The sequence below is a fragment of the Schistocerca americana genome, chromosome X (assembly GCF_021461395.2).
Source record: "Schistocerca americana isolate TAMUIC-IGC-003095 chromosome X, iqSchAmer2.1, whole genome shotgun sequence".
Lineage (NCBI taxonomy): Eukaryota > Metazoa > Arthropoda > Insecta > Orthoptera > Acrididae > Schistocerca > Schistocerca americana.
Window position 1 is genome coordinate 973,251,642 of NC_060130.1, and position 23,563 is coordinate 973,275,204.

A 23,563-nucleotide genomic window follows, 5' to 3' on the forward strand; every position below is an offset into this window, starting at 1 on the left:
GAGTCGGTTCTCTGTTTAATTGCTCGAGGTAATTTTCGGATAGTGCACTCAGTATAATGTCACTCGATGCTCTGTCCCTACCACCCGTCCTAAACATCTGAGTGTCCCAGTCTATATCTGGTAAATTGGAATCTCCACCTAAGACTATAACATCCTGAGAAAATTTATGTGAAATGTATTCCAAATTTTCTCTCAGTTGTTCTACCGCTAATGCTGCTGAGTCAGGAGGTCGGTAAAAGGAGCCAATTATTAACCTAGCTCGGTTGTTGAGTGTAACCTCCACCCATAATAATTCACAGGAACTATCCACTTCTACTTCACTACAGGATAAACTACTACTAACAGCGACGAACACTCCACCACCGGTTGCATGCAATCTATCCTTTCTAAACACCGTCTGTACCTTTGTAAAAATTTCGGCAGAATTTATCTCTGGCTTAAGCCAGCTTTCTGTACCTATAACGATTTCAGCTTCGGTGCTTTCTATCAGCGCTTGAAGTTCTGGTACTTTACCAACGCAGCTTCGACAGTTGACAATTACAATTCCGATAGCTGCTAGGTCCCCGCATTTCCTGACTTTGCCCCACACCCGTTGAGGCTGTTGCCCTTTATGTACTTGCCCAAGGCCATCTAACCTAAAAAAACCGCCCAGCCCACGCCACACAACCCCTGCTACCCATGTAGCCGCTTGTTGCGTGTAGTGGACTCCTGACCTATCCAGCGGAACCCGAAACCCCACCACCCTATGGCGCAAGTCAAGGAATCTGCAGCCCACACGGTCGCAGAACCGTCTCAGCCTCTGATTCAGACCCTCCACTCGGCTCTGTACCAAAGGTCCGCAGTCAGTCCTGTCGACGATGCTGCAGATGGTGAGCTCTGCTTTCATCCCGCTAGCGAGACTGGCAGTCTTCACCAAATCAGATAGCCGCCGGAAGCCAGAGAGGATTTCCTCCGATCCATAGCGACACACATCATTGGTGCCGACATGAGCGACCACCTGCAGATGGGTGCACCCTGTACCCTTCATGGCATCCGGAAGGACCCTTTCCACATCTGGAATGACTCCCCCCGGTATGCACACGGAGTGCACATTGGTTTTCTTCCCCTCTCTAGTTGCCATTTCCCTAAGGGGCCCCATTACGCGCCTGACGTTGGAGCTCCCAACTACCAGTAAGCCCACACTCTGCGACCGCCCGGATCTTGCAGACTGAGGGGCAACCTCTGGAACAGGACAAGCAGCCATGTCAGGCCGAAGATCAGTATCAGCCTGAGACAGAGCCTGAAACCGGTTCGTCAGACAAACTGGAGAGGCCTTCCGTTCAGCCCTCCAGAATGTCTTTCGCCCCCTGCCACACCTTGAGACGACCTCCCACTCTACCTCAGGTGAGGGATCAGCCTCAATGCGGGCAGTATCCTGGGCAACCACAGTCGTAGTCCGATCGGGGGATGCGTGGGACGAGCTGGCCGTCCCCGACAAACCCCCATCCGTACCCCCACAGTGATGCCCATTGGCAACAGCCTCAAGCTGTGTGACCGAAGCCAACACTGCCTGAAGCTGTGAGCGAAGGGATGAAAACTCAGCCTGCATCCGAACACAGCAGTTGCAGTCCCTATCCATGCTAAAAACTGTTTTGCAAAGAACGTGCGAACTAATCTACAGAGAGCGCAAACAAATCGACAAAATTTAAACGGTTATTAATATACAAGATTGCCTAGTAAATGCAGTAATGCTGCTACTTGCGCACTGCTGACACTGCTCGGCGGCGGAAGGAGACTACGCGAATTTACACTATTCAGGTACTAAAACGCGATGCTACAACTCTCAAATACTATAATACGCCCGAAATTTACGAATGAAACAGTGCAAGTACCAAAAACACGCAAAGAAATTAAGAATTAAACTATGTAACAAATGAGTGAGCTAGAAGTATACGACTTGCTGCTGCAGCTGCTTATCCAACGGCGGCAGGGAGCACACTGACTGTGACCAACCGACACCGGCCGTTCAAAACAAAAACAGAAGACAAACGACTACGCGAATTTACACTATTCAGGTACTAAAACGCGATGCTACAACTCTCAAATACTATAATACGCCCGAAATTTATGAATTAAACAATGCAAGTACCAAAAACACGCAAAGAAATTAAGAATTAAACTATGTAACAAATGAGTGAGCTAGGAGTATACGACTTGCTGCTGCAGCTGCTTATCCAACGGCGGCAGGGAGCACACTAACTGTGACCAACCGACACTGGCCGTTCAAAACAAAAATAGAAGACAAACGACTACGCGAATTTACACTATTCAGGTACTAAAACGCGATGCTACAACTCTCAAAAACTATAATACTCCTTAAATTTATGAATTAAACAATGCAAGTACCAAAAACACGCAAAGAAGTTAAGAATTAAACTATGTAACAAATGAGTGAGCTAGGAGTATACGACTTGCTGCTGCAGCTGCTTATCCAACGGCGGCAGGGAGCACACTGTCGCTCCACGGTCGTCCTCATCGAACCTTGATGTCTTTGCTACATCCGCCGCATCAGGTTCCTGTACAGCGGCAGCCACCTGCTTTTGCCCCAGGCGACGTTGTCTACTATCGCAACTATCGAGGCTCACGGCGTTGGCTCGCAGCGCGCATTCTTCGCTGCCTCGGCCGCGCTATGTATCTGGTTTTGGGGGCCTCTGGTGAGGTGCGTCGGCATCTCAATCAGCTGCGCCTCTGTCGTCGCACGAGTTCTGCCGCTCCCCGTCTGCTTTCAGCGACGGTGCCGTCCGGTCAGCGCCCTGGGGACCCATCTACTGGCTCGCCTCATCCCCAGGTGTTACCGACGCTGCCTTCTATTTTGCCCCATGGCGACGCGCCGCCGCCTGTTCTCCCGCCGGCGACGCCCGCAGTGGACGCGTCGCTGCAACCGCCGTGCGCCTCCCTGGGTCACGTGCCGCCGATCGCTTCCCGTGACCAGCTGTCCTCCGACATGCAACTCTTGCCCGCTCCGGACCACATGGCGTCTTCGCCCGTCGGGTGCCCCGACCCATTGGAGGTCGACCCTTCGGCCCTTCCTGTATCTCTGCGGGCGCATACACCGCGTGTTGGCGTGCACCCTGGACTAGGTTTTCAGGCGTTTCCTAGCTCCCCTCGATCCGAATGTCAGGGTGCGCGTGGCACAGCCTCGCCTGTTGTTAGGCTCCCCACCTCGTCACATACGTCGACATGGGGTCCTACCCACGGCGGACGGAAGCCTTATAACACAACCGTACGCCGATTTGCGGGGGAGGAATGTGGTGTTACCGCCAGACACCACACTTGCTAGGTGGTAGCCTTTAAATCGGCCGCGGTCCGGTAGCATACGTCGGACCCGCGTGTCGCCACTATCAGTGATTCCAGACCTCACGCCAGCCTGCGTGAGCTTAAACGCTTGGCTTGGCTGTCTTGCCAAGTCACAACAGACTCAGTTGTAAGACGCTTTATAAAACGGGAGAAAGAGATAATGTAGACAATTTTAGACCTATATTTATGCATTAGTTTTTGCTAATGTTATTGAAAAGCCTGTGTATGTAAGGATAATTGATCATTTTATATCACACGATTTGCTATCAAATGTACAGTTCGGCTTTAGAGGTCGTTTAACAACTGAAAATGCTATATTCTCTTTTCTCTGCGAGGTACTGGATGGATTGAACAAAAGGTTCCTTGATTTAACTAAGGCGTTTGATTGTGTTGATCACAAAATATTGCCCCAGAAGTTTGACCATTACGGAATACAGGGAGTAGCTCACAACTGGTTCACCTCTTACTTTAGCAACAAACAGGAAAAGGTCATTATTCACAATGTTGAAAATGGCTGCGATGTGGGGTCTGAGTGGGATACGGCCAAGTTGGGATCAGTGTCTAGGCCTCTCCTGTTCCTTATTTATATAAATGATATTCCCTCCAGTATTACGGGTAACTAAAATATTTCTGAAACTTCCTGGTAGATTAAAACTGTGTGCCGGACGGAGACTCGAGCTCGGGACCTTTGCCATTCGCGGGAAAGTGCTCTACGAACTGAGCTACCCAAGCACGACTCACGCCCCGTCCTCACAGCATCACTTCTGCCAGTACCTCGTCTCCTACCTTCCAAACTTTTCAGAAGCTCTCCTGCGAACCTGCGGGAACAAATACATACAACAAATAAACTCTCAGGAGTACAAGAAATATACCAACAAACAGAGCTATACAGAAAATACGAAAGCCATCAAGATGAAGATAAAAGTGCATGAAAACTGCAGGAATCAACAAAAAAACCAAAACACCAATTGGACGGAAGGTACCGTGTGACCCAAGTTATGAGCGACTTTAATACGACGATTCGTCAGACAATGACACACAAATTGCTTAGGCAGCACATACGATGCAGTAGCAGGACCGCCTGCAGCTGTGTATATGCAGGCCAATCAAAGTCACAAAATGCCATACGACAATTTGAAGTATTGGACCTACATTAAACCAATAGGATCTGTCTCAGGTGGATTCAGAAACGTCAATACAGAAATGAATAATGAGAACATAAGTGATGTAAATGTAAATGATCAGCCAACAGCCGCAACCCCAGCCCCCCCAACATCCGAACAACGAGTATTAATAAGAGTAAATGTGAGGAAAGGAACAGAGATTCGGCACTAGATGTCACTGGCATCAGATGATGCGTAGAGGCTGCCACCACCAGCGAGCTACTACGGGGCAGCTGCCGACGCTGAAAGCACACAAAGCACTGAGAAATCAACCACATAATCTATAGTAGCCACTACAAAAACACCATCTACTTTGCACCATCACATATACGTGAAGACAAGAAAAGCTTTTAAACTGCAAAATGACTAATACACATTTAATACCACTCTGTGGGGCAGCATCTGTTGCCCAACGGTGATACAGACTGATTGTACGAAGTTAAGACGAGAAATCGTACAGATATGCCCTAGGTAACTATGTGACTTTTAACTAAAGTATGCACTATGACGTTTGAAACATTGAGCCTTAACCAAATCTCTAATGACTTCGTAAGAGGACATAGCGGGACACAGTTTTACCACCCTCGGACTGCACCGCTATGCTATGTTTTTACTAAGTGCCTATAATTAATATATTACAAGTTAATGCAATGAAGAGCATCCTTGTAATTAGTTCCATAACTTCCCACTAGCCATGTTGTGACAATAGAAATTAGTGCAAGAACCGAGACATGAGTGGTAGCAATTCTTTGTCCCCAATACAGCTATGTAACAGTCCTTCATGCTCAACTATCTCAAGACATTCAGAACATGCAGCTAACAGACCGTTAAGTATCTGTGCTCTGCGCTGCCACATAGTGTCCTCTACACTAGATATTCTAAAACAGCGAGTTCCGTTGAGTGATACGTGGCTGACAAGATGCGGTGTAGTGGTTGGGCCAGATAGGTAATCAGACGCTGAGCAGCGTTCTAAGTCATTGCAGCGAGCTGTGCTCGATACGTGCATACCCCATGGAAGATGGATTAAACTGTGCCGCCGCATGCTTATGGACACTAAGCAAAAACGGTCAGGTGCTGACTGTGCTGAAACTGAAACTTCAAATTTTCATTAAAGCGCTAAAACCACTCTCGCAAGTGCCAGAGGAAGTCTAATAACAACATTGAACTAGCAACAAGGAGACGAATCGCCTAAAATAGTATATCTTTAAAGTACATATTTACGGATTTATTAACATTTTAAATATAAGATTATATATAAGATCTGTAACACCTGCTAAAGAGACGATATTTACGCTTATAACACACCGTTGTGTAGATTTTGAAGGTAGCTATAGAATGATCAGATTGAAAGTGTTGTTTAACAGTACAGATATTCTAATTAAATTAAATATCTGATGAAATAATGCCAACAGAAAGAGTCCATTATGTAAAAGATTAGCGCCAGCATGAATAATTCGATTAACCCGATTTTTTATGTTTATTTAATGATAATTTCGTGAGTTAATATTTGTACGGTAGTATTTTACTAATGCAGTACTGCAGGGGCAAGCTGAAAAAAAATGTGAACTTGACTAGTTTTCTGCCTCTCCGTTTATAATGTATTAATAGTAAGTAAAAGTAGATAACTGAACTACATTTAGAATTTAATAATGTAATATCTTACTGCGCTTTATCAGAAACTATATGAAAGATACGTAGATGCTGAAATTTTTATTATCGTCAATATAGAGGCATAGTTGCTATTTGTTCATGTGTATCTACTAGTTGGTCACTATACAAGGTTTTTATATAGACAAGCAGTGCATGGTACGAGATATTTTCGATGTTCGTGTCTTGGTGTGAAAGTTTGTTTGGTGAGGTTCACTGCCGATGGGCCGCTTGAGCTTAAGTGTAGGTTGTACAACTATTCACGACTTACGAATATTTCGTTGCAACATTGCGAAACTAATATAGCTAACAGTAAGTACACTTTTCTCAAGATGACTGTATTATTTTATATAGCCTTGAATGAACGTACTAAACTTTAGAAATTTAATTCAGTTTGAGTGATTCGGTGTACTCCGCAGTACCTTTGGTTTACGTTCCCTACTGCTTGCAACGCCTTGTTTGCACTGCTAAGTCAATCATTTGATGTTTTACTTATGCAACGTGTTTAAATATCAGCCTGTGTAAGACCAACATTAAAAGTAACGGTTCATTCGTTTAATTTCTCCTTTGCATCGTTAATACATTCATTAACTTATTTTTTACACAAAATTTTTTACTGGTTGTCTCTTTTAAATTAGTATAATGACTGTCAGATGCTTCCACACGGCGCAGTCACGCTAATGTGACGACGTGTCAGAAGCCTGAATGAAAACCTTCTGCAGAGTGAACCGCTGAAGGACATGCAGGAAGGTAGCCAGTGAAGCTCTGGAAAGAACTGACAGGGGCTCCAGGGCCGTGGCGACTGCGCTAGTTTTCTCGGTTGAGGATCCGTGGCGTAAACAGCCGGATCGAGGTGGTCCCACAGGTTCTAGACTGGGTCTGAATTCGGGGAGTTTTGTAGTTAAGGGGAGTACGTGAAACTTATCCTGGTGCTCTTCGAACCACGAACTTACACTGCTAGCTGTGTGACACGTTGAACAATCATGCCTGTGTATGTCATCCTGCTGAGGAGGAACGAACTGCACGTATTGGTGGACCTAGTCCTTAAAGATAAATACATAGCTGTATTGATCGACTGCGCCATCTAGCAGGACGACATCAGCCAGGTAATGCAGGAAGATCTTTCCCAGACCACAAAGCTGCCTCCCCCGGTTTGGCCACTTCCGATGATTGTTGCAGGGTCTTTGCTTTCATACGTTTCACGCCAGTGAAGTATAAAACATGATTCATATGGAAAGGCCACACCTCACCAACCAGTGGACGAGCAGTTGCGGTATTTCAGAATTCGTCGCCGATGAACGACAGTCAGCATGGATGCATAAACCAGGCGTCTGCTGCAGAGGCCCATACGCAGGAATGTTCGTTGAGCGGTCGTTGAAGACACGCTTCTGGCAGCCTCTTGGTTCCTCTGGGAGCTTAGTTGCTCAACAGTTGCCCATCTATTTGCCTATACACATCTGCACAGCCATCGTTAACCCCTGCCATGTATAGCCCCTTATGTACCATAGTCACCTCGTCGCAGGTTTCTGATAGTGTAATTTTACCAGGCATGGTATACTTTCACCACAGCGGCAAGCGAAAGATGTAGAAACTTAGCCATTTATGAAGTACTTCCAACCCTGGCCCAAAATCCAGAGATTATGTTCTTTGGGATGTCAGACAAATCACTTCCAAATGGTTCAAATGGCTCTGAGCTCTATGGGACTTAACATCTATGGTCATCAGTCCCCTAGAACTTAAAACTACTTAAACCTAACTAACCTAAGGACATCACACAACACCCAGTCATCACGAGGCAGAGAAAATCCTTGATCCCGCCGGGAATCGAACCCGGGAACCTGTGCGTGGGAAGCGAGAACACTACCGCACGACCACGAGCTGCGGACTTAATCGCTTCATTTTCGCATCACGACAACGACGGAACTGTTTTCTGCATCTCCCCATCAAGCTTTATTTACCCTCCTCTGCCGTGCTGGCACCTTCGTCTGTAAGTGGTCACAGCACGCTGACGTCGATCATAGGCGGTGGTCAGATAGTAACAAACTGATGTCGACTGGCAATTAATTTAACATCTTGTTATTATTTACCAGGAACCAACCAACGAAATAGATTTTGTAATAATAAATAGATACATAAACTAATTAAACCTACGGCCGGCCGAAGTGGCCGTGCGGTTAAAGGCGCTGCAGTCTGGAACCGCAAGACCGCTACGGTCGCAGGTTCGAATCCTGCCTCGGGCATGGATGTTTGTGATGTCCTTAGGTTAGTTAGGTTTAACTAGTTCTAAGTTCTAGGGGACTAATGACTTCAGCAGTTGAGTCCCATAGTGCTCAGAGCCATTTCATTTTGAATTAAACCTACACATACTAAACAGAGAGAGTCATCCAACGACATATCACCGAAGGTCCGCCCATGCAAGTAACATCGATATTAGGGTGTTGAGTGATAAGGTCTGGAGATCGATATCCAACTGGAAAGCACAGGAATGACTTTCATAGAGTAACCTTAATGCCATAGATATAGAGACTGCAATAAACACACAAGCTTCGCAAAGAAGAACTGATTGCTTCTGAATAAGGATTACTCGCCGCGACTAAGTAAAGAGATACACATCTCGCTAAAGAAATCTCCAAAACGAATTATCGACTTTAAAATTCACCAGTTAACAACACTGATTCGAAAAGTACAGACAAGCGCAGTACCTATTTCAAACAGCTCACACGTGTTTACCAATGGAGCTATGAGCTAACAAAGCTACAAAAATTAACAAGAAGACGTGAAAGCAGTACCAAAAGCATAAAATGGCACAGGGCAGGTATACAAATCTCAACTTCTTTTGCCCTAAAGCAACGTCTGGGGTATATGGTATATACCGTTTACTAAGAGAGTGAAGACCTACCAGGTTTGTCGTCGCAGAGGCTATCAAACTGTGCTGTGACTCAAGGACAGAGACGTACAGCACAATATCTGATCCACAAACTCCACCCAGACTTTGATCTGCCTACAAATAACCACTCACAACCACAAATGAGAAGAGAAATGCAACAGAAATACAAATCAGACACCGTCGCTTGTCGTTTCGCGTGAAAGGAAGTGGCTGTGACGATAGCAAAACTATAAAGGAAGAAAGGCCCAGAGCAGGTCGCATCCATTCAGGAGCAACACAAAACTTGCTGAGTACTACTTTCTTTACAGATGTATTAAATCAGGTGCTACGGTTGGGGATAAAATGTGAAGAACAGTGAGCATAACAATTATTAAAAAATCTACCACATTGAGACTTTTATGGCCCAAAATCATATAGACCCATACATTTACTCAACTAGTTAATTACCCGGTGTTGCCACCCTATGTGCTCATTCCAATCTTCAATCAGTTCATCACTTACTTCCCCTCTCTCTGTCTGTCAACCTCCTCCTCGCACTCATCTCTGTCCATTTCCTCATCTCCCCTTTCTCCGTCGATCTGCTCCACCCCTCACACTCTGCCCATCTCTTCCTCCATATCTCTCTGTCCATCTCCTCCTGCTCCCTCTCTGTGTCCATCTCTCCTTCCCTCATCACGCTGTCTACCACCTCCGCCAGCCGGAGCGGACGAGCGGTTCTTGCCACTACAGTCTGGAGCCGCGCGACCGCTACGGTCGCAGGTTCGAATCCTGCCTCGGGCATGGATGTGTGTGATGTCCTTAGGTTAGTTAGGTTTAAGTAGTTCTAAGTCCTAGGGGACTGATGACCTCAGATGTTAACTCCATAGTGCTCAGAGCCATTTGAACCATTTTTTCTACCACCTCCACCTACCTCTCTGTGTCCATCTCCTCCTCTTTTCTCTCTCTGTCCAGATCCTCCTCTAGCCTCTCTCTATTTAGTTCCCACTCTTCCCCTTCTCTGGCCAACTCATCTTCCCTTCTTTTTGTCCACATACTTTTTTCCTCTGTCCTTTTCCATCTCTTCTTTCCCCTGTTTCGGTGCATCCTCACCTCTTTCGTTTCTCTGTTCACCTCCTGCTCCTCTGTCTGTACATCGCCTCCTGCCCCCATCTCTCTCCAAGTTATTTCCCCCCTCCCCACGGCCCCAACGCAGTATTTTTTTTCCAGATAGTAAGTAATATGTATACCAAGTTCGTCTGAAATCGATCAGAGGGTTCAGGAAGAGCATTTTATCTGTGGTTTTGCCAACATACGCCCATGTCACATATATTTTATATTGTTCACAAATATTTCACCTGTATCTCTAGTAAATTTAGACATGCAGTTTCATTTCCACGCGGGTCAATGTTTATGAAATTGTATCTCCTTAACTATGTGTCATGCAATGGTGTAGTTTCGCAAGTATATCGAGTAGTATATGTGGGTACTGTCTGTGAGATGTGTTACGAATAGAGATAGTAGTAAAGAAATAATAAACCAAAGCGTCATGCACGAAGTAGCAGTGTTTCATTCGTATTAGTGTTTATAGCGTCATATATCCTGAAGTATGTGTCTGCATTTACATATGCATGTACATGATTAATCTGCAGTTCACAAAGAAGTTCATCGACCTACCTTCAAGCTACATTTCTACCGCTGCACTCTCGAACAGTGCGTGGAAAAAACGAACACCTATTGGTGACAGAAATTTCGTGAGAAAATCCTGGCGCATTATAAATCGCCTTTGCTTTTTGTGATTGCCACCCCATTTCACGTATCACATCACTCGCATTCTCTCCCTTATTTCGCGACAATACAAATCGAACTGTCCTTCTTTGAACTTTTACGATGTCCTCTGTCAATCGTATCTGATGCAGAGTGCACTCAGCACAGCAATTCTACAAGAGAGGGCGGAGAAGCATATTGTAAGCAGTCTCTTTAGTAGCCCTGTTCCACTTTCCATGTGCTCTGCCAATAAATCGGAATCTTCCGTTCACCTTTCCCACCTCATAACCCATGTGATATTTCCATTTTACATTATTCGTAATATTAATTCGTAAATATTTAATTGAATATACAGCCTTTAGATTTTTGTGTTTTATCCTGTAACCGAAATTTAGCGGATTCCTTCTAGAACTCACGTAGATGACTTCACACTTCTTACTATTCACCCCGCGGCGGATCGCCCGAAGTTACTTTCAAGTTTGAAGACGTCGCTCCGTTCAGAAAGTGTTGTGTTTGCTAGAAACGCTTCAGTCGAGTCACACGGCTGGTCTGATACCCAATACACTAGTATTTTGTTCATTAGGTAGCTTCGAGGAACTGTACCGAATGCCCTTCAGAAGTCAAAGAACACGGTATCTATCTGGGTGCCTTTATCTGCTGCTTTCGGTGCCTCGTGGACGAACAGAGCGAGAGTGGTGTCACACGATCGTTCTTTTCGGAAACCATGCTGGCTGCTCCATAGGAGATTGTCGGTCTTCAGAAATGCAAAAACACTCGAGATAAAACATTTTCCAAAATACCACAATTGACCGACGTCAGATATATAACCCTGCAGTTTTGTGCGTCTGTCCGACAATCCGTCATGAAACTGGGAGGGATCTGTGCTATTTTACTATCATTAGGAGGGCTTCGTTTTATTAATGCTGGAGAAGGGGCTAATTCCTTCATATACTCTGTATAGAATCGAATTGTTATTTCGTCAGGTCCAGTGGGATCTCCTCTCTTTGTTGATCAGTTTTTGAAAAAGACGTTTAATTATTCGACCTGTCTATGTCATTCTCTGTTCGAGTGCCATTATAGTCACACGGTATGTAGACAGATGGCTTCGATCAGTTTAGTGATTTATCAGAACACCAGAAGTTCTGTCAAGTTGGTAGCTAGAATTTTAATTTCGTATTCGTTGAGCGCTTCGCGCTTAGCCCTCCTTACGCTAATATCAGCATCGTTATTTTTTTTATGTGTGAGGCTTTGACTACGTGTAAATTAGCAGTAAAACTGTTTGCTTTACCAGTAGCTTCCAAACACGATTGTCGACTTAGTTTGGGTCTTTTCCATCCCTCACAACTTTGCTCGGGACATACATTTCCAGAGCATATTCCACGATACTCTTTAATTTTGTCCATTGATGCTTAATATTGGCAATGTAGGAGATGAAATTTTCGTGAATCTGAATTCTGTCTCTTGTCTCTCTTGCTAAACAGAAAGATCATCCTGCCTTTCTTTGTATTCCTGTTTCCAACTGTATGAAGAGACGCTGTAACAGTGTTACGATCAGTGACACCTCGTTCTGCTCTGAGTCGAAACGTTCATGTCTGTCACCAGCGGAACGAAGGTGTTATCTTCACGAGTCGGTTCTATGATAAACTGCTGGAGGTAATTTTCGGTGAAAGTACTTAGAATAATTGCACAGATTCTCTTTCCCGACAACCCGTCTTAATCACTTGAGTCTCCCAACCCACGCCACTGAAGTTAAAATCTCCACCTGCAACAATAACATTACGAGGAATTTACGCGAAATGCTCTCCAAGTTGCCCCTCAAATGTTCCGCCACTACTGTTGCTGAGCCAGGGGTTTCATAAATACGTTGTGCCCAACGTAAGTGACATCTGACAATGCATGGTGGCCTGTGTTGTTGGCGCATCTTTGATAATCTCACGTCATTTCGGTGCTGAACAGTAGTCTTCTTTACACATATAGACGCAGCATAGCAAATTGGTATGTGGGAAATCGAAAGGAGGTGAAGAGAAATCAGTAACGCATTTCCAAAGGATTCTCTCAGTGTGCCAGTCTTTGGGACTTTGCCTATTAACCACATCTACAACTGGTAGATGGAAGTGAATACACCAGTGTAGTCGTTGCTTATGCAGACGATTTACTGGCGATAGTAGCATCCCGACCCAAGAGCAATCCTAGAAAGTAAATAAAAAGTGCTTAAACAGATAAGCAACTGGTGTAACAATAATAAATTAAAGCCAGCACCCAAGAAAACAGTCTACACAATGATAAAAAGTAAACTAAACAGAATCCACGTGATCAAATCAGACAACTCTTCGAAAACATTTAATTCATTAACGCGATACCTAGGCATACATTATAACTAATAACTTAACATTCATCACCGTCTACAAACAGTTTCCGGCAAGGCCAATGGACTGTTAATTAAAGTAATTGGGGTAAATACTGTACACTTATGATTACCCCCTGTCACACTACGCACATAGCACTGGGGGGGGGGGGGGGGTCTGAGTCTATCTGTACGCTTTGCGGCCAGTACATGAGCACAGCACCTGGGCTACGTTACTAACACAACAGTTGTTAGGCACGTAACCTAACACATATGCTGGAGGTGGCCCAGCCAATTAAGTTCAGAACTTAAAATTTTGAGAGCACGAAAGTACTGCTTGACCGTGGCAGCGACGGTTTGTCCTCAATCTTGAACAGCACCAGGGAATTCGTAACACAGCGACGCTTAGTGAGTTGATACAAAGAACTGGTCGGCGCAGGTATAAGTCGGGCTTTTTCATGCTCGTTCGAGGAACAGTGGCAGACCCGAAGGTAAGAGCTGAGACATCTATTATTTTTAAAAGTGGAGGAATATCCGAATGTTAAAGACTCAATGGTAATTCGACCTCTCATTGTAAAATCAATCTGAGTACGCCTAAATCACCAAGCAGTTATTACCCTTCTACTCAAATACACAGAGCTGTGATATCTAATAATACGGAAGCTAATTTATGAATGCAAGCATATCAGTTGCGGGCTTTCAAATAAAATGGAATTATGGCCGTCAACTACGTACCCTCAGACTCAGAGTTGAAATATTAAAAGTTTTGGCTGCTTTGTCTAGGGGCTGGGATACGAAACTGCCACATTACCAGCCAAATACTGCTGAGTCTACCGTATACAATATGAGTATACACATGGATCGAATGGTCGAAGGTTGCTGTCACTCGGCAACTGCGAATTTTGAACGTAACAGTCGCCTAGAACTTAGAACTAATTAAACGTAACTAATCTAAGGACATCACACACAACCATGCCCGAGGCAGGATTCGAAACTGCGACCGTAGCGGTCGCTCGGCTCCAGACTGTAGCGCCTAGAACCACACGGCCACTCAGGCCGGCTCACGTGATTAGTTATGACCATCAACATAGCTAGCGAAATATTCACTTTTAAACGCATACTACGTCTTCACTGCAGAAGCCACGGAAACCTCACAAGCGCACAAGTCGGCACTACGAAATACGAGGACTATTCAGAAAGTAAGGAACGATAGATCGTGCAATGGAAACCAGAGCGAAATTCAAAACTTTTTTTATTTGTAACGGTTAGCTACACCTTGCAGCTACTTCTCTACACAATCGCCACTCAGACTTAGACATCTGTAGTAGCGTTGTAACAACTTTTCAATTCCCTCGTTATAGAAGACAGCCGCCAGTGCTTTTCGACAATTTTCTACTCTCAACTACAGCTCGTTGTCTGTGTCAAAATATTGTCTTCATAGCCAGCGGTTCATCTGAGCAAAGATGAACCTCAGGGGTAGCCAATTATGGGCTGTATTGTGAGTGAACATACACTTCCCATCGAAAACGCTGCAGGAGCATCTTCTTTGCCCGTGCAGAGAGAAGCCGAGAATTTTCGTGTAGAACGAACCCCATGGCAGTTATGTTTCGTGGACAGCATAGCTTCAGGCGAAATCTTTGTCAGGCCCTCGTACTTGGCGGGAGACGCTAATTTCTAGCCATCTTTACGTTCTCACTACGAGCTCAGAACTGTAAAGAGCGACATGATGCGATCGATAGGTGTACTAGAAACAGTGCCCAACGCATCTGCGCAAAGCTTCAACAGGTTTTCACAGTATTTTCTATTTCGCGACCGATCGTTCGTTACTCCCCGAATAACTCTCGTATTTCTATCTCCCGCGACCACACGCTAACTGCTCCACCCTCCATGTCTTTCCCGCGACTGTACGTCCCTGCTCCACGTCGACTCGTTCCCGTGACCGCGCGTCCGTCGTGCCGTACTGACCAGGAATCTCTCGTGTCCTCTCCCGTACTGTCCAGAATTCCCCTGTCCTCTCTCGAAACGATGCTCCTCCCCCACGTCCATACACTCTTTCCACGTGTCCTTTTTGGAACGATCGCTGTGATTGGCTAGAGAGCTCCCGCCCTGTCTCCATGCCAAAGCACACTCACAAACATAATTAAACACATTCTAATCAATGACACGTATCGCCTCCAGTAAAGGCATGGTCCACACAAAAGCTGGCTGAGGCCTTTACTCAGTCCATTTACAATGCCTGCATCTTAGTGATAGTGAAGGATGTACCTGTTAGGACAGAGGCTCCCCAAAGCACGTCCTAATGCATTGCATACTTCTCAAACAGCGTACACGATTAGAGAATACATACGGGGACGGAAACTATGCCACTAGAGACCAAACAATAAGGAAAGAAAATCCATAGCACAGTAGGCTCGATCCCCAAGATCATGCACCTTTAGCATACAGAAGAAGCGTAAACAGACAATAACCGAAACCCATCACACAAGAAACAATCAACATGAAAGACACCTCAGAGGAAGGAGGCGAAACTGACTCATGTAATAGTAGTGACGATGATGATAACTTCTTTGAACAAGTCACCTAATACATAAACCGTAACAATTTAGTTCTCCTTGAGTAAACAAAAGTATGCAGACAGCTCAGTAACCACACGAGCCAGTGGTGGGCACATGGCTCACGTCTTTCCTCTACTTTGTTAAAAGGTATCTAAAGCTCACCTCTAAACTTCCCTGTCATTTTTTACCTTCCATAAGATACAAAAAACAAAACAAAAACTACTTAGTTTCCATTTACTAATTGATATAATGTATATTTTCTACATTGTTTCAGCAGTTGATGAAAAATCTGTGGGCCCGGAAATCTTATCAATGACAATAAGTGTCAGGACGTTAGGACTCAACGCAGTTCCGATGATAAACCCTTCCGATGACTGTTGGTTGCGGGCAAACATCTTATATTTCGTTTCCTCTCGTTCTTTTCATTTCTTCTAAATTACACTTCGGATTTCAAATATTTTTAATGATTTGTTTATTTTAGTACATTTATTTAGCACCCTCCGTTCCCTTGAACTAATTTAATCTTAATTATACAATAAGTTTTTGTTATTGCGTTGACTTTTTATTGCTGTAAAAAATATTCCCTTATAATTTGGCCTTATAATTTGGGAAAATTCAATTTAATATTTGATAAATTTTTAATTGTGAACCCGTTTTTAAAATAATACGCAACAGGTATTTGAAGAATCATCATCATCATTCATCATCATCGAGTTGTCTGCTTGCGGCTGGTTTTGACTGCATCGCCCTCCATGCTTCGCTCTCTTCTGCGTTCCTTTTCATTCTTTAGTTCCCTATTTGTGGCCTGCTGACATCAACCAGCATCTGGAACCTTCTTCTGCCCTTCCCTCTCTTTCCTGGAACGAAACCTTGAATTTCCTCTGCTAGAAAGCAATCTCTTCTTAGATTGTGGCCTATCCAGTTTAGTTTCCTGTTCTTCACCGTGAGCAACATCCTCCATTCTTCTCCAACTCTCCTCAGTACTTTTTCATTCCTGACTTTATCATTCCAGCTGATCTTCTCCATTCTACACCATATCCAAATTTCACAACCTTCAATTCTCTTATCATCCTGCTTTCGTAAAGTTCACGTTTCTGCCCCATACAAGGCCACGATCCATATTAAGCACTTACCCAGTCGCTTCCTTAAATTCTTGTTTAAACAACTAGTTAGAAGTCTTCTCTGGTTTTGAAATGCCTATTTCGCCAGAGCCCTTATCACTTTGCTATCTTGTCGGCAGTCCATGTCTTCTTTAATCCAACTTTCCCGATAACTGAAAGCTCTTACCTATTCTATGATTTCTGACCACAATTTAATTTTCACTTTTTTTCTTTAGGCCTACAACCCCGCTTTTGGTTTTTTTTTTCATTAATTTTCATTCCATGTGCTCCACAGCCTTAATTCAGGTCATTTAACATTTGAGTCAGCGTCTCTGGATTTTCTGTGAGGATCGCCATGTCATCTGCTAATCTTATACACACAAATTTCCGCCAACCTATCCTGACGCCTCTTGTCCCATCCAGCTTTCCAGTAGTTCCTCCAGATAAACTTTAAATAATATCGGCGAGAGATAACAGCCCTGTCTAACACCTCTCCCAATCTTTATGTCTTCAGGGATCCCATTACTTGCTCGTACCCGTCCTTTCTTATTCAGGCACAGATTTGCGATCAAACCTCTCTCCTTCCACTTTACTCCCTTCATTTACAAGATATCTAACAGATTATCCCACTGCACTCTATAAAAGGCCTTTTCGAGGTCTATGAAGACAGCATACACATTTTTGACCTTTTCTATGTATCTTTCGCCGATGGTTCTTAGGTGTCCAGTGGCATCTCGTGTTCCCTTTCCCCTTTTGAAACCATATTGTTTTTCACCAAGTGTTTCGTCCAGCGTTCCATGTAGCCTCCTATTCAGAATTCGAAGAACTACTTTTGCTGCCTGCGATATTAGGCTGATTGTCCTGTGGTCTGCACACTTTTTGAGATTATTAGTCTGGGATTGTGACTATTATACTTACGAGAAAGTCTTCTGGCCATTCCCCTTTGTCATAGATGTAGTTGCAAAGAGAAGTGAACTCATTTTTACCTGTTTCTTTTAAACTCTTTAATGTTTCTGTCGGAATGTCATCTACGTCACACGCCTTGTTGTTTTTAAGTGCTCCAAACGCCTTATTTATCTCTGAATCTAGGATAAAAATTTCTTTAACATTTTCATTTACTGATTGTTCCTTCTCAATATGCAGATCGGAAGGTCTTTGATCCGCTTCATAGAGCGTTTCAATATATTCTTTCCATCTATGCTGAACAGCGTGTGGGACACCTAAAAGGGTTCCATCTTTCCCTTCTATCTCCATATTTGCTTTGTTCTTCCTTCCCTGAAATACTGTTTCCTTGTTTACTTTACACATATTTTCGCACTTGCCCTCTTCCTCTAGTGTCTCAATTTCTGAGCAGATTTCTCGCGTCCAAAGCTCTTACGTAGTAAAATAAAACATTCTTCTTACATTACTTCAAGGAATGTGTCAAAGCAAACAGTGAAAGACAGTCATCGATCACTGTTCTGTTACACTGGCCCATCGCAGGTTGGTTTTTGGACGATCCCGCACATTGCTCTATGTCCAGGCAAACTCAAGGATCGCTCCATGTAAGACACGTAACGGAATGCAAAATAAAGTTAACAGACTTAGCACAACCATAGCATTCACTAAAAATATTTCATCTTAACTTAAACTAAGACGTTACGTCAGAGACGGCATCCCAGAAGTACCATAATTTGGAAATCCAGCAGGGGCCAGTTCTTGCCGAGTGCGAAACTACAAAATTAGAATAAGATTGTAAAGGTCATACTTTGGTCGCCCACATTCTAGTCATTCTACTTGAACACGATCTGGACTTTGGGACATTACTTCATTTTCTATTGTAATAACGTTAGTAGCAAATGTATTATTACAGCTATCTGGAATGTATAAAAGTAAAGTATCTAGACCGGAGGTATACACAAAATTACATTGCCGGTAACATAATATCAAAACCAAGCAATCATCCCATATAGATAGATTTTAATAGGTGCCGGATGTCTTGTAATTATCTGAATAACGATAGGCTAGGACAGTAATTCTCCCCAAAGAACTATGGACCTAGTGGGGAGGCTTGCGTGCCTCAGCGATACAGATGGCAGTACCGTAGGTGCAACCACAACGGAGGGGTATCTGTTGAGAGACCCGACAAACGTTTGGTTCCTGAAGAGGGGCGGCAGCTTTTTCAGTAGTTGCAGGAGCAATAATCTGGAAAATCGACTGATCTGGCGTTTTAACATTAACCTAAACGGCCTGATGCTTCAAAATGGTTCAAATGGCTCTAAGCACTATGGGACTTAAAATCTGAGGTAATCAGGCTCCTAGATTTAGAACTACTTAAACCTAACTAACCTAAGGACATCACACACATCCATGCCCGTGGCAGGATTCGAACTTGCGACCGTAGCAGCAGCGTGGTTTCGGACTGAAGCGCCTAGAACCGCTCGGCCACAGCAGCCGGCTGGCCGGGTGCTGCAAACGGCTGTAAGAAAGGAGAAACTACAGCCATAATTTTTGCCGAGGGTATGCGGCCTTACTGTATGGTTAAATGATGATGGCGTCGTAATGGGTAAAGTATACCGTAAGTAAAATAGTCCCCCAATCGGATCTCTGGACGGGGACTACTTAGGGGGACGTCGTTATCAGGAGAAAGAAAACGGGAGTTCTACGGATCGGAGTTTGGAATGTCAGATCCCTCAATCGGGTGCGTAGGATAGGAAATTTAAAAGGGAACTGGATAGATTAAAGTTAGATGTAGTGAGAATTAGTAAAGTTCGGTGACAGGAGGTACAAGACTTCTGGTCAAGTGAATACAGGGTTATAAATACAAAATTATACAGGGGATATGCAGGAGTAAGTTTGATAATGATTTAATGAAAATAGGGCGCTGGTAAGCTACTGTGAACAGCATAGTGAGTGAATTATCGTTCCCAAGATAGACACAAAGCCCACGCCTACCTCGGTGTACAAGCTTCTATGCCAACTAGCTCCACACATCACGAAGAGATTGAAGAAATATATGATGGGATAAAAGAAATTATTCAAATAGTGAAGAAAAACGAAAATTTAATAGTCATGGGGGACTGGAATTCGGTCGTACGGAAAGGAAGAAAAGGAAAAGTGGTAGGTGAATGTGGAGTGGGGGTAAGGAGTGAAAGAGGAGGCCGCCGTGTAGAACTTCGCACAGAGCGTAATTTAATCATAGCTAACACCTCGTTTAAGAATCATGAACTAAGGTTGTATATTTGAAAGAGGCCTGAAGACGTTGGATGGTTTCAGATTGACTTTATAATAGTCAGAGAGTAATTCAGGAACCAGTTTTTAAATTGTAAGGCATTTCCGGGGCAGATATGGTGTATGACCACATAAACTGAAGAAACTGCAAAAAAGGTGGAAGTTTAAGGAGATGGGACCTGGATAAACTCAAAATATCAGAGGTTGTAGAGAGTTTCAAAGAGAGCGTTTGGGAATGATTGACAAGAACGAGGGAAAGAAATACAGTAGAAAAAGAATAGGTAGCTTTGAGAGATGAAATAGTGAAGGCAGCTGAGAAACTGCAAAAAAGGTAGAAATTTAAGGAGATGGGACCTGGATAATTTTAAAATATCAGAAGTTGTAGAGAGTTTCAAAGAGAGCATTAGGGAATGATTGACAAGAACGGGGGAAAGAAATACAGTAGAAAAAAAATAGGTAGCTTTGAGAGGTGAAATAGAGAAGGCAGCTGAGGATCAAGTGGATAAAAAGATGAGGGATAGCAGAAATACTTCGGTAACACAAGAGATATTGAATTTAATTGATGAAAGGAGAAAATATAAAAATGCAGTAATTGCAGCAGGCAAAAAGGTATACAAGAATCTAAAAATGAGATCGACAGTAAGGGTGAAATGGCTAAGCAGGGATGGTTAGAAGACAAATTTAAGGGTGTAGAGACATGTATCACTAGTGTTAAGACAGATATTGCCTACAGGGAAATTAAAGAGGTCGTTGGAGAAAACAGAACCTGTTGTATGAATATTAACAGCTCAGATGGTAAACCAGTTCTAAGCAAAGAAGGGAAAGCAGAAAGGTGGAAGGAGTATATACAGGGTCTATACAATGGCGATGTACTTGAGGGAAATATTATGGAAATGGAAGAAGACGTAGATGAAGATGAAATGGGAGATGAGATACTGCGTGAAGAGTTTGACAGAGCACTGAAAGAGCTAAGTCGAAACTAGGCCCCGGGAGTAGACAGTATTATATTGGAACTACTCATAGCCTTGGGAGTGCTAGCCCTCAAAAAACTCTACCATCTGGTCAGCAAGAAGTATGAGACAGGCGATATACTCTCGGACTTTAAGAAAAATTTAATAATCCCAAACCCAAAGAAAGCAAGTGTTGACAGGCGTGAAAATTACAGAACTATCAGCTTAATAAGTCACGGCTGCAAAATACTAACATGAATTCTATAGAGACGAATGGACAAAGTGTCAGAAGGCGACCTCGGGGAAGATCAGTTTGGATTCAGTAGAAATGTTGGAACACGTGAGTCCTACGACTTATCTTAGAAGATAGATTAAGGAAAGATGAACTTACGTTTCTAGCATTTGTAGACTTAGGGGAAGCTTTTGACAATGTGGGCTGGCATCCCGTCTTTCAAATTCTGAAGGAAGCAGTGGTCAAATACAGGAGGCGAAAGGCCATATACAATTTGTACAGAGACCGGTTAGACAACTCCCTCCCTAGGCCCGACAAGACGCCTCCTGAGACGTGATGAGGTTGCAGTAGGCAAAACGCAACGGGGAATGACAATATTAATGTGGTAATAGTAAACTGCAGGAGCGTCTATAGAATGGTCCCTGAACTGCTCTCATTAATAAACGGTCACAATACCCACATAGTACTAGGGACGGAAAGTTGGCTGAAACCAGATGTAAACAGTAATGAAATTCTAAACTTAGTTTGGAATTAATATCGCAGAGACAGGCTGGACAGTGAAGGTGGAGGCGTGTTTATGGCGACAAAAATTGGAATAGTATCGAAGGAAATCGACTGAGATCCGAAATGTGAAATAATTTGGGTGAAGGTCACGGCTAAAGCAGGCTCAAACATGGTAATTGGATGTCTCTATAGGCCCCTGGCTCAGCAGCTGTTGTTGCGGAACACCTGAAGGAAAATTTGGAAAATATTTCGAGTAGATTTTCCGACCATATTAAGATTGGGGTAGAGATTTTAATTTACCAGATATAGACTGGGAGTCTCAAACGATTACAACGGGTGGCAGGAAGAAAGAATCTAGTGAAATTTTTAAGTGGATCATCTGAAAACTACCTTGAGCAGCTGAACAGATAACCGACTCGTGGCGATAACATATTAGACCTATTTGAAACACTTAGCGCAGAACAGTGAATCAGCGATCATAAAGCGGTTACAGCATCAGTGATAATCAGCCATAAATAGAAATATTAAAAAAGGTAGGAATGTTTTTTTCTTTAGCAAAAGTGACAAAAAGAAGATTTCTGAGTACTGGACGGTTCAACACAAAAGTTTTATCTCAAGTACACAGAGTGTTGAGTATCAGTGGACAAAGTTCAAAACCACCGTACAGTATGCATTAGATGTGCCGAGCAAGATCGTAAGAGATAGAAAAGAGACAACCAGGTACAACAACCGAGTTAGAAAAGTGCTAGGGGATCAAAGGGAACTTCACAGTAAACATAAACATAGCCAAAGCCTTGCAGACAAAGAAAAATTACACGAAGCGAAATGTAGAGCGAGGAGGGCTATGTGAGTGGCGTTCAAAGAATTCTAAACTAAAGTTCTATGTACTGACTTCGCAGAAAATCCTAAGAAATTTTGGTCTTATGTAAAAGCGGTAGGTGGGGCAAAACAAAATGTCCAGGCACTCTGTGACCAAAATGGTACTGAGACAGAGGATGACAGACCATAGGCCGAAATACTAAATGTCTTTTTCCAAAGCTGATTCACAGAGGAAGACTGCACTGTAGTTCCTTCTCTAAATTGTCGCACAGATGACAAAATTGTAGATATCGAAATAGATGACAGAGGGATATAAAAACAATTAAAATCTATCAAAAGACGAAAGGCAGCTGACCCCAATGGGATACCAGTTCGATTTTACACAGAGTACCCGAAGGAACTTGCCCCTCTTCTTGCAGAGGTGTACCGTAGCTCTCTAGAAGAGCGTAGCGTTCCAAAATATTGAAAAAGGGCACAGGTCATCCCCGTTTTGAAGAAGGGACGTCTAACAGATGTGCAGAACTATAGATCTATATCTATAACGTCGATCAGTTCCAGATTTTGGGAACACGAATTGTGTTCGAGCATAATGACTTTTCTGGAGACTAGAAATCTACTCTGTAGGAATCAGCATGGGTTTCGAAAAAGACGATCGTGTGAAACCCAGTTCGCGCTTTTCGTCCACGAGACTCAGAGGGCCCTAGACACGGGTTACCAGGTAGATTCCGTGTTTCTTGACCTCCGCAAGGCGTTTGATACAGTTCCCCATAGTCGTTTAATAAACAAAGTAAGAAAATATGGACTATCACACCAACTGTGTGACTGGATTGAAGAGTTCCTAGATAACAGAACGCAACATGTCATTCTCAATGGAGATTAGTCTTCCGAAGTAAGAGTGAGTTCAGGTGCGCCGCAGGGGAGTGCCGCAGGATCGTTGATGTTCACAATATACATAAATGAGCTAGTGGATACCATCGGAAGTTCACTGAGGCTTTTGCGAATGATACTGTAGTATATCCAGAGGTTGTAATAATGAAAAATTGTACGGAAATGCAGGAGGGTTTGCAGCGAAC